At 31.4% G+C, this 12,277-nt stretch overlaps 1 long non-coding RNA gene across 1 annotated transcript in view; it reads right to left on the bottom strand.

Moving 5' to 3' along the window:
* Positions 1-1,044: 1,044 nt before the first annotated feature.
* The window catches only part of LOC105486066 (uncharacterized), a 52,655-nt gene continuing 41,422 nt past the window's right edge, over positions 1,045-12,277 (bottom strand). Inside the window, exons 2-3 of the long non-coding RNA XR_989926.2 lie at positions 1,936-1,997; positions 1,045-1,247 (exon numbers count right to left, since the gene is read on the bottom strand). This is a non-coding gene — a long non-coding RNA (uncharacterized lncRNA). The remainder of the gene's footprint in view (positions 1,248-1,935; positions 1,998-12,277) is intronic.

The following is a 12,277-nucleotide window of genomic DNA, read 5'->3' as shown; positions in this document are numbered from 1 at the left end:
TCATTTTGTTGTGGAAAGAGATTTGGGCTCAGATCACGATAGAAGGAAAAAATAATACTCAATACTCACTTCTACTATCAGTTCCTTCTCAAATTCTACCTTATAATGTTCATGATATATTCTTATCTTTATGGACTCTGATGTATAGCATTGCCATTAATTTATAAATTACATTGATAGACATTTTGGAGAAAGCTTAAATTTATTTTGAGCTATTTCAGGAATATAAAATGAATAAAGAATCTAAAATATTCTCTGTCTCCACTATTAACAAATAAAACTTAAAACAGTTGAATCATTCCTACAAACTTTTACTGATTGTATTTTTCTTTCACACAGAGATATTTATAATTCTGAATTTATATTTATTACCCCTTTACATTCTTTATGTTTTACTTCATATGTATGCACTCTGAAACTTTGTGACTAAACTAGAACTATGTATATCAATATAAATGAATTAAAAAAACATAGTTTTATAAAATATTAAAAGAAATTAGTTGGTGAAAAACTAAGTAGTATATATAACAACAATTACATGAAGTTTTATTCAGTTTTATGTCTACCTATAAATATTGTGTAATTCTCTATGTCTCTGATAGTTTCTTCTACATATAGTTTGCTAAACAATACATAAGATTTTCTTAACAAATCTTGATCCCCCTAACTTCTACTCACTAGTAGAGTCTTACCAACTTGATTCTATAACCGAGGGACCATGATCAACTATGTTCATTATATTAGATCCCTTTGAAGCAACCAATATTTTCTTTCTGTCTCCTGACATCTGATATTGCCACATAACATCTAACAGCTTTGCTTATCAAGATATACCTTCGTTCTGAGGGTCTGATTTTTTTTTTTCTTTTTAGTGTCATCATTCATATGAACCATTCATTCGGTTTTTTGGGTTTTTTTTTAACTGCTGATATTTTATCACTGTATCACTATCTGGCAGAAACACATAAGGTCTTTTAAAACTTCCTATCACATTACACTGATATAAAATATAACATATAGAATAATAACTTCTCATCAATAGCATTTGACGTCAGGATCCATTTTAATTAAGACTCACATTTTCTGATACATGTGAAACAAACATACTTCTCTGTTAAATGGACTGCTTAATATTTTTACATAAAGATCTTCATAAAGCATGAGAAACCATTTAAGTATAATAATAATCTTGGTTGCTGCTATTTTTCTTCCTCTGTTTTTGTCACAAAAAGGCAATCTGTGCAATCCTGTATTATAGAAGGACATAGAGCATAGAGAGAAAAAAAACAATTAAATTAATTACATATTCTAAGCAAGATTAGAAAGCAGTAATAACCCAAAGAGAAAGATAAAATACCACTGAATAGTGGAACTCTAAAAACCGTAGAGACATTTCCCATTAGAATTAAATTACATAAAAAACAAAGTTACCCCTAGCCCTTATCAAAAGTTCCTGTGTCTTGTGAGAGCCAAAACAATCACATCAGACACATATATTGAGAAAATGTAATGAAGAGCAATGAAACTTAATTGAAGTGCTTTTGGCCATTAGGGTCAGGCCTTCAGTGGATTAGAGGCACATACTATTAGGCATTGCTCTTGCTATTTCCATTTAATGTCAATTTAATGTAGGTGCACGCACTGTTCTTCTGCTCCAATTAAATTAGTCAAAGTTATATTTTGAAATGTTCCAATACAGAGTTAACCTTGGGGAAATACACTAATCATATTAGAAGATGATATATTTTAATAAATATTTTACTGAAAGAAATAATTGCATTATGTTAACAATCTGTTATTTCACTGGAATAAATTATATCAGCTTTCAACATGTCTACATTTAAATATTTCATCTGCCTTAGCCTTATTCATCCTGAAGTTACACACACACACACACACACACACACACACACAAACACACTCAACAAATATCACCTGTTTGCACCTATATAATGAAGGTTAGTTCTTTTCTTTAAATATTTTTTCTGTTCTTTGACCTGAAACAAGATTTATTCTCTTGTGAATTTATCTAGTCATTCCAGTTGTAGCAGTTGCCTATTTGAATAGATAATTTGAGGTCAGAATTTCACACCAGGAGAGTCTCAGAGGATAATGTTTTATTTCACTGTGTATCTCCACTGGGACATGACTGTCACCCTCATAAGTAATAAATACCAAATATTGCCAAGTAGAGATGAAATAGCAGAATAAATGTGATGCATATAAATAAATATTTATTTTCTTCTAAAAATAAAACTGATAAAAGTTATAAAATTAATAGGTGAATTATTAGCCTTCTTTCTAATATGTGATTGTAGAAAATCATATAGATATTTAATAATTCCTATGGTTTTCAAATAATAACTCTGGACATTTATTAACACTCTTATATTTAAGTCTCCTCACACACTCACATATAGGAGCCCTATTGGCCTTTCTTAGAGGAATAGTGCTTTGCTATCAACTCTGAAAAGTCTGAGGTAATTTATGAAGAGCAAATTTCATGAGTTACCATAAACAACAAAATAAGATGAAGGAACTGATGTTATTCTCCAAATGCCGTAGCCCTTACTCTTGCTGTTCATTTTTATCAAAATTCAGATGTCAAAAACTTTAGTACTCTGCAAGAGAAACTCATAGTTGAAGATGATCTTGACAGACTGTAACATGTGCATAATATGACTTGTTTATGGTTTAAAAGAATAAATGTATAGACTTACTAATACAGGCTAGTTGATATGACAAAACACATGAGAAAGCAAAATCCCTGTGATTTAGAATTAATGAAAATACTATTGATGGATAGTTAGGTTGATTCACTGCCTTTGGTATTATAAATAGTGCTGTAATGAACATGCAGGTGCATATGTTTTAAAACAAAATAATTTATGTTCTACTGGGTATATACCCAGTAATGGGATTGCTGGGTTGAATGCTATTTCTGTCTTTAGGTGTTTGAAGAATTGCCACATTCTCTTGTCAGAGCTAAATGATGAGAACACATGGACACACTGCGGGAACAACATGCACTGGGGCGTTTCAGAGGGTGGAGGTGGGAGGATGGAGAGGATCAGGAAAAATAACTAATGGGTACTAGGCTTGATAACTGGATGATTAAATAATCTGTACAACAAAATCATATGAGACAAATTTTCCTACGTAACAAACCTCCACTTGTACCCTCAACTTAAAGTAAAAGATTAAATAAATAAATAAATAAATAAGAATAAAATAGAAAAAATAATGAAAATAATATTGAGACTCCCCAGGAGCTCTAGCTACAGATACAGCATATACAACTCTGTATGTAATTTAAACAAAATACAGAATACCATCACACAATTCACCAATTGACAAGGACTATTAGGTATAAAAAGACAAATAATAATTAAGAACTAAATTTCTAGAAAAAATACATTTATTATACTTTAATATTTTATTTTTAAATAAATAATTATTATACTGAATGATAAACCTAAAGACATTGAAAATATTCAGCCCAGAAAGACAATGTGTAAAAGAGATAGTACAGATAATATTAGACAACAGTGAAAATGGAAAAAATAGCATAACATGGGGAAAACAATAAGTGCAAAGTTTGTTTTTTGAAAAAAGATAAAATAAGAGAGAAAAATCTCTAGCCAGATTGATCAAGAAAAAAAAAAAAACAGACACATGTAAAAATAATATTAGTAATGCTAAAGCAAAAATAACTGCATTAAAAATGAGAGTACTTTATTATAGTAATAACTTGAAGATTTTGCTGGAATACCAGAATTCTTAGAAAAAATATAACCTGCATCTGAATCACAAAAATCTGAATACCCCTATAAAATTGAAGTAATTAAAATATTTCTTATCAAACTACAAGAGAAACACCAGACCCAGTGATTGACAATATAAAGGTCTATAAGGCTTTCCTAGAGTATATCATTCTAATGGTATCCAAATATTTTAAAGAAATTTATAAAGGAATATCTTCTATCTCATTTGGTGAAGCCATGTCACCTACATACCAAAAGATGATGGGAATATTATCAGATAGGTATAGTGAATTTCTTCATCAACAAAGCTCCCAATATTTTTCAAACTATTAATGTCCAACTCTAGCAGTATATTAAATGGTAATTCAACATGAAAAGTTGATATATCCTGGGAATTGGCAATGAGAGGTGAACAAACAAAATCTATTAAAAAACTATTCAGTACATTAACGGAGTGAAGATAATAAAGAGAATACAGGATAGATGGATTCAGAATAAGTATTCTTCAAGCCTGATATGTCTTCATAATATAAAAGCCATCTTAAAAAACTAAAAAACAAAGAGAATTTCTTTGTCTTGATAAGGATTACCTGCAAATATCTTACTGCATAACATCAATCAATAAGGAAATGTTGGGAAAATTCTTTTAAAATTAGGAATAACGCAAGGATCTCTGCAATCAAAGCTTATCTTTCACATTGTCTTGGTAATTCTAACAAGCACACTAAAACTTTCAAAATAAATTAATTCTAGAAGATTGAAAAAAGTAATAAAAACACACTGTTTCCAAAGATATCATGATGGATTGTCATAGAGAAACCCCTCGCCCAAATTTGCAGGTTCATTATTAAGAAAAATTGACAAGGTATATAGCAATGAGATTCATAAAAAGAAAATAAATTGTGTTTCTATACATGTACTTTACATCTGTTTCTCAACAGCCAGTGATGTGCGTATCATATAAAAATTACCTTGTCTATCAAAGATAACTTTTGTCATCTTTGTAAGTCTTGCTGTTATATGTCATTGTCCTAATTAATTATTTTTTTATATTTTACTAATTGCATCTTACAAAGAGTGTTTTGTTTACTTGTTTTTAATGATTCCACTTTAAAATTTCATGTGTATTGTAAAAGAACAACTGAAGAACAGAAGTAAATTTTTGTTATGTTTAGAAACATAAAACATCTTATGAATCATGCTTTAGAAATAACCTATTTATTATTAATGTGTTAATTTTGATTTTATCCCAAATCCTATCATCCTTCTTTTGACTTGACAAGGATTTAGCTTTGTCATTTACAGTTGGGACAGGTTAGTTTTGAGGATATGCAAATTTCACACAAGTTTGAGCTGAAGGAAAATATCCTCAAGCACTTCTGAAAATAAATATTTAGTGTGGTATATAAATGCATTGTCCAATGGGGTTCATACTCTCTAGTCAGTTTTCAGATACATATGTGTGATGGGAAGTTACACATAAAGCAACAAGCTATCTCAAAGGGTTAATACCACATTACAATGGGCATTGTGCAACACACAGTATATGAATGCAATTCTGAGACTAGCAGAAAATATAAAGAGTCTATGGCTCAGTAGTTTCTGGGGCATATTACAGCCTTTGCTGAGTAAGGTGTACAGTTCCTACCTGCAAGACTTTGGGAACATATAGATAGGTATGCTATGTTTGGCTGTAGAGTGATGGTACTTAGTATACATTAAGATGATATTAAAACCATGTAGTGAGCCAACAAAGCACATGTAGGAAGGCTGGAAAATATAGAGTCAATAATAAGATATGAGGATGTGTGCGGTAGCTCACGCCTATAAACCCAGCACTTTGGGAGACCAAGGCGAGTGGATCACCTGAGGTCAGGAGTTCCAGACAAGCCTGGACAACATGCTGAAACCCCCCTCTCTACTAAAAATATAAAAACTAGCCGGTTGTGATGGCATGCACCAGTAATCCCTGCTACTCGTGAGGCTGAAGCAGGAGAATCGCTTGAACCCAGGAGGCAGAAGTTGCAGTAAGCCAAGATGGCGCCACTGCACTCTAGCCAGGGCAACAGAGTGAGGCTCTGTCTCAATAAATACATAAATACATAAATACATAAATAAATAATATGAGGCACAATTCTGAGACATACTGGTACTGTGCATTTTATTCACAAGAAGGAATGAATGCAAGTCAAATTCATTTAAAATAATAGACTCATCATTCAAGGTTAGATCACTTGAGCTACATCATTTTCTAGGTTCAACCTTTGGGGTTCAAACGATTCTCCTGCCTCAGTCTCCTAAGACTTTTTATTTTTAACAATGCAGAAGGAATAGAAGAGAGGGGCTGCTGTTTTAAATGCCATAAATCACTTTGGGGTTTTTATAATGTCTGTGGGAAATGAATTCAATTTAAAGTACTAACATGTAGAAAAAAATTATTTCAAGTCCTCTCGTATGTGAAATGAGTAAGTGTTTATATTTATAAACTGTCACTGTTTACTATATTTTTATGGTTTTTGGTGTTCACAAATTATTAAAATTCATTTTATGAGCTTGACACTCATAAAAATATAAATATTTACCATTTAGACAAGTCAATCTCTGTAATAAAACTAGTCAACCAGAGTTCATATTTATTCCTATTGAATGGAAACTAATAACAGCAATAGAAATAGAAAAATATATCTTTTCTGATAAAGAGCTTAAAAGTTTAATCTCATAAAGAAAATTTCTTAAACTGATTAGTGAAATAAGGTTTTCTGTTCAGTAATAAATTCCCCTTTCAACTCATAGAAGAAAGTTAAATAATTTACCTGAATAAAGAAAATACTTCTAAGTTCAAAAAATGTGCTTCATAATAGCTTTTCTTAATTGAAGTGTTGTTCCTTTTAAAAGGGAGAAATATCTCTGATGAAGTTTTCTTTCTGAGAGACTTATATTACATTTTTATTGACAAGATCATACCAATTTTTCTACGTATATTTTTTTCATTTATCCAAAGGGAACAAATTTATTGATCTACATTATTCGTATTATCAATAACATGTAAATACCATGTTATTTTATTAATCATGCATGCTTATCTGTGACTCATCTGTTTATTCATTAGTTTCATTAAATTACCTATAATTTCCTTGGTATTAGAGACCTGCTTTTTTACTTACATTTTTTTCTAGTACTGATTTCAATTTGAGAAGAAATAAATATGAAATTGATTGTTTTAAATGTATAAATAGGAAATGTATACATACATAGGTAGATGTAAAGATGGGAGATGGTAAATCATCCTCCCATATAAACCATGGTATTGTAGTGTGTGTCTTGATTTCCTGTATTGTTGAAAAAAAAAGAAAAAACTATCTCAAATGACAACATTTAATTATTACTTTACTTTTTAAAACATATTATATGGTCATTTTTTGATCTTTTAAAAATATTTTGGCTGGAAGTAGTGGCTCACATCTGTAATCCTAACACTTTGACTGGCTAAGGCAAGTGGATCACTTGAGCCACAGGAATTCAAGACCAACCTGGGCAACATGGCAAAACCTCGTCTCAACAAAATATACAAATACACAGAAACATGTGCACTCCTGTGGTTCTAGCTACTTTGGAGGCTCAGGTAGGAGGATCACTTGAGCCCAGGAGTTGAGGCTACAGTGAGCCGTGATCGGGCCACTGCACTTCAGCCTGGGCAACAGAGTGAGACCCTGTCTCAAGAAATAAGCAAACAAAAAACCAAACTATATATACATACAAATATATACATTTTTTATTCTTAACATACAGTCTTCTTAATTGGTTTTCTAAATATATGCTTATAATTAAAAATGCATTTATCTTGTAAATAATATAACCTAAAATATACTATATAGTGAATGCAGACATCAATTAAAAATTAATCAGATTTGTTTTTTCATGCTCAACATCTCCACATTCATTCATTCTATAAACCATTTATGCAAAAATATATAATATATATTGAATGCAGCTCTATATGTTTTCCTAATTAGCACATGTTTAATTTATCAGGTTTGAATACGAAGCCTCATGACTTTAATTTTTAAATAAGTTAAACATGGTTTTTATATTTCCATTAACTTGATTTAACAATACTATATTTAAAAGTTTATTGAATTTTGTAACAAAATCAATGAATAATTCACATTTACTTAATTACTTTCTCCAGAAGCAGTAAACTCTTCATTAACTTAGGGGTTATGGTTTATGTAAAACACTATAGATTCATTTCAATTTTTATAAAATGTTAAATAGGTACACACAAAACTTTTATGGAATTTTAACCACAGTCAATATTTGCTTCACCTAACCTTGTAATTCAGCTCTATGGTAGATAAATTATTTTGCTCAATAATACTTGAAAATAAACTGCCATTACTAAAATCTGTTAAGAACCTACTGGCTTTAGGTATCTAATTATTTACCTATTGGTCTATCTGAAAAAGCAGTGTTCATATTGAGTTGAAAACATATTTATCAAACTCCTGATATGTACCTGGAATTATCTATCCTTGACACTGAAGAAAAGTTGCTGAATAAAAGAGACATAGTTCTTGTCATATTAGAGACTAGATTTGGAGCAGGGAGAGAAAAAAATACACGTACACACTCATACAAATATGGCTGAAAAGTACAGCAGCAACATTCATTCTAATAATGATAAACACAATAACGCAACAGAGGGAGTCAAGCAATAGATGTTCTATATTCATGTGAGCCAAGGAAGATCTCAGATATGATGGCCTTTGAACTAACACCTAAAAGATGAGGAGTCAGGCATAGAAGGAAGGAAAGAAAGGGGAATATGGCAGAAAGAAAAATTACGTACACGAGTTCTAAAGCAGAAATGTGTATGATGTATTCGAGAAACCGGAAGAAGACCAGAGTGGCGGGATCATGATGTGGAATAAGAGATGAATTCAAAGAATTTGGAGAATACAAGCTACCATCAAACTAATCCATGTGTAAATACAATGTTAGAGACCAGCTTTCACAAATATATAGAAATACAAAGAAGTATGTTTCTCAGTAGAAGCAAGATCTCTTGTGTAGGACAAAGTTAAATGACGTGAACAGGCTAACATTACTAACAAATACACACCTCAATGTGTAATGTTTCTAGACTATAAACTTATTCTCAATCAAGTATCCAGATCAAGGAATGTACAGGTTGGAGGAAGTGCTCTGTTCTATGTATTAATTCAATAGCAAAATGTCAGTGACAATACACCTTCAGCATGTCTCCTGGAAGAATTTCCTTTTCATCAACCTTCATGTAGCAGAGGCAAAGAGTATAGAAGACCATGGGTGGAAAGTTGTTTTATGCATCTAAAAGTCTCATAGGTTACATTCATTTGCCTCTACTTGAAAATAACTCAGTTGCATGGCCACACTGAACTGGAAGGGATGTTGGGAAATACAATCTAGGGAGAAGGACAACTGATGTTTTAATAGACCCTCCCACAGTGTGGCACTTTTAAATTTCAGGTCATGTCATTCCTGTATTTATTAAAGGTACTTCATTTTCTCATTGTCTAAGGAGTAGGCAGGACCTGTAATCGAATTCAATAAATTATATGTAAGTTGTTTTTAACTGATACTTATACTTTATGATAGCTAATAAAACAACAATATTTTAAATATTTATTGTCTGACAGCCACATTAATACTTTACATTTAGTGATATAAGAAAAAAAAGAATTACAAGCCTGGTATAGAGAATGATTATATTATTCATAGAATATAACATCAATATGTATCTTGAAATTTGAGTTAGCAAGAAGAAATATTCATATAGTAAAATGACTTCACTGGTCATTTGATGATGAAAATCTGATTAATTTTGCATGTAAAAAGAAATCTGTACTTAAAGCTTGACTTCTTCATGATCTTTAGCAACTACTTTGAACCACCTATGGTCTAAATTAAAGCGACCATCAACTCTAGAGAAATTTCTAATTATGTCTGTTCATTGTCTGAATTTTAATGCATCTGAATGCACCTTCCATCAGCATTTCAGAGTCAGTGCTCTAGTCTGTCATCTGAGAATATGCTTTTCTATGTTATTTGTCAGTCCCCATAAATATACTGAATTGGAGAAAATATCTGTGTTAAATGCTTTAGATGATATTTAACACAGCCACTCTTCTAGGTGATCTTTTGTCTGTCTTTGAGAGCCAAACCACATAGACATAAGCTCACTGAGCTTTACTTTAGCGTTCAAAACTTGGTTGTTGTCTAAAGTTGTTAAATTGTCCAGCCATTTGAAGTCTGTGATTTCATTATCTGCATGAACACTGCAGAAAAAAGTATCACTCTGTGCTTTTTTTACAGAGCCTCAGGTGAAGATTTAAGTTCATATTGCTTTTAGAAGAGATATGCAAGGTACAGTTCACATCCTCTAAGGAATCAATGTTTCTCCCTTTCTGATGATAATAATCCCATAAGTGGCCATGTGTTACTGTTTCCTCTTGCCTGCTTTAAGAAAAATAAGCAAATAATTAGAAAGTAATTTATGGCCAATGAATTTGTGGTCTTCGATTTCTTTGTTACATTTATCTCATACCTTTTTGAGATAATGCTTTTTTATATATATTATAACTTCCTTTGACATTCTTACTGTTATTTGTCTCAATGCTTTCTTAAGAAGATTAAGATCTGCACAAATAAAAATGTCATAAACTCTAAGTTTTACTGAGGCGACTGTTGAAGGCAGGGTTTCAACAGGATTGCTTAGGGCTCTCATCACTCCACATGTCTATCGGTACTATAGCCTGAATTTATGTTCCTCCAAAATTTATATGTTGAAACTCCAACCCCCAATGTGATGGTGTTAGGAGATAGGGCCTTTGGGAGTTGACTAGAGGTCAAGAAAGTGAAGCCTTCATGAATGGGATTAATTCCCATTATATTATATATTATAAAGGGATGGAGAGATCAGAGTTCTGCCCTTCTGCCATGTGAGGACACAGTCAAAAGATGACCATCTATGAACTAGAAAGAGGGCAATAGTGAATTTGCCAGTGCCTTGATCTTGGACTTCCCAGACTCCAGAACTGTGGGAAATATATAACTGTTCTTTATAGATGACCCAGTTTATGTTATTTTGTTATAGCCACCTAAACTAACACAGTAGACAACACTTACTTGGATGGACACTTTAGTATTGTTTCTATTCAAACTTATTTGAGGATTTACATAGCAAGTTGTATCTCCATATTGCTCTGCTCTATATATATTAAAAGAATACAAAACCATTTCATGGAGTGGATGAGAGTGCTGTCTCTAATTTTAATTTTACTGTTTCATGTCTGTGATGTCCTACCTTGTACTAATGTGCAAACACATGCATATGAGTGTTGTCCTTGGCTTTAAACAAATCTAAAGATTTTTCAAACAAAAGAAATAATAGACAAATTAAGAAGTCTAGAAATAACTTTCAATTGTAGAGCCAAAAAGGAGAATAGACATTTCTTTGAAGTAGATTTCTTTCAGCATTAATGAAATGCAGACTCTTCTGAATTTCTCTTTCTTAAGTCATATCTCCTGTCAAACTCTTAGAGCCACTGAAATCCTGGAAAAATTCTGGAACTACTGAGCACTGAGTATCTCAAATACCGGCTAAGAAAGCACAGACTGGGGATTTATGCACCAGGAAGCTTGAAAAGGGGGCAAATGTAACAATGTCCATACAGTGATTTACATTTTACAAGCTGTTTTTACATGGAATATCTCATTTGATTCAGGGAAAAAATAAAACAATAAAAATGAATAAATGAACAAACAAACAAACATTGTGAGATATGAAAAGTAGAATTAGTCTTCAGATTTTATAATAATAGTTGTGGAATTTGAATGTCAAAGAGGTTAAATAACTCCTCAAGTTTCCATGGTTGAACAACATTGTACTAGATTAGTCTGTTGATAGATCGCCTCATTGAAGACCTGTGTATAGTTTCAAAATTAAGCTAATTACTTTTCCAGTTCCCCATGTCTGAACACGCATGAAAGATTAAATCTAGCTAGAGTAACCCTGATAATTTTAGTGAATAATCGTGTCAGAATTGCATTGCAATTTTAAATTTAGGTCACATTAAATAAGTCATTTTCTTAAAAATTCCTATATTTTTACTGGAAGATTATAAACATTAATGTTTGGAAGAGTATAGTGCAAAGTTAACTTTCATCTTAGTTTTCAAATTTGTATTATCTACTATTAGTATCTACTACTAGTATCTATGTTCCATGTCTCTTTGCTTGATTTTATCTGTTTGCTTTTCTAGACCAGAAAACAAGAATTTTCATTTTAATATTAAGACAAACCTTTAAGTAATATGTCAAAACAGAAAATACTCTGGTCTAATGTGCAAAAACAGTACTCGGTAGCAAATTGCTTTATTTTCTTTTTTCATTATATAAAATAGGAAAAGTAGATTATGTGCTTGAGAAGGAAAAAAGACATTGGAATAATAATATTAGAATGAATAATTTCA

This window comes from Macaca nemestrina, chromosome 3, assembly GCF_043159975.1.
Source record: "Macaca nemestrina isolate mMacNem1 chromosome 3, mMacNem.hap1, whole genome shotgun sequence".
Lineage (NCBI taxonomy): Eukaryota > Metazoa > Chordata > Mammalia > Primates > Cercopithecidae > Macaca > Macaca nemestrina.
This window is presented reverse-complemented; position numbering and strand designations above follow the sequence as displayed.